This window comes from Petaurus breviceps, unplaced genomic scaffold (assembly GCF_028583685.1).
Source record: "Petaurus breviceps papuanus isolate PSGF00001 unplaced genomic scaffold, PetGlider_PUasm1.0 90845, whole genome shotgun sequence".
NCBI classification, from domain to species: domain Eukaryota; kingdom Metazoa; phylum Chordata; class Mammalia; order Diprotodontia; family Petauridae; genus Petaurus; species Petaurus breviceps.
This window is the reverse complement of record NW_027187359.1, coordinates 2311740-2312418: the sequence shown is the minus strand read 5'-3', so window position 1 is coordinate 2312418 and position 679 is coordinate 2311740. Positions and strand designations below refer to the sequence as shown.

At 40.2% G+C, this 679-nt stretch overlaps 1 pseudogene; it reads right to left on the bottom strand.

The window, feature by feature from the left end:
- Positions 1-227: 227 nt before the first annotated feature.
- On the bottom strand, positions 228-325 carry LOC138149311 (U6 spliceosomal RNA; annotated as a pseudogene).
- Positions 326-679: the final 354 nt, after the last annotated feature.

Here is a 679-nt window from a genome sequence, read left to right as displayed (position 1 = left end):
AGAAAACTGCTCTTTCTTTTCTTAAATGTTGGGTTTTTTTTTAAATGCTTTTCTCTTACATCACTGTAAGATCACCCTTCACATCAACAGAACTATCCTTTTGCAACAAGTAAAGTAACATGGTCAAGCAAAGCAAGACTTTGGCCATATCTGAAAACGTAGGTCCCAAGAGTTTACTGCCTTTGCTGAGAGCCTTCTCCATGATCCGTCTTTTTTTTTTCCAAGTAAAAAATATAGAATACTTCACAAATTGGCATGTCATTCCTGCATAAAGGCCATGCTAATCTCTATATTGTTCCAGTTTTAGTATGTTGCTGTTCAGTCATTTCAAACCCATTGTGACCCCATTTGGGGTGGTGTGTGTGTTTGTGTGTGTCTGTGTATGTGTGTATATGTGTCTCTGTGTGTGTGTTGTTGTTTTTTGGCAAAGATTCTGGAGTGATTGCCATTTCCTTCTCCAGCTCATTTTTTTACAGATGAGGAGACCGAGGCAAATAGAGTTAAGTGACTTGTGCAGGGTCACACAGCTAGTAAGAGTCTGAGGTCAGATTTGAACTCAGGAAGATGAATCCTCCTGACTCTAGGCCTGGTGCTCTAGTCACTGTGCTACCTAGCAGCCCTGCCAGTTTTAGTATATGAGTTGCCAAAGTGAACTCTCCATAATCTTTCAAAGATCACA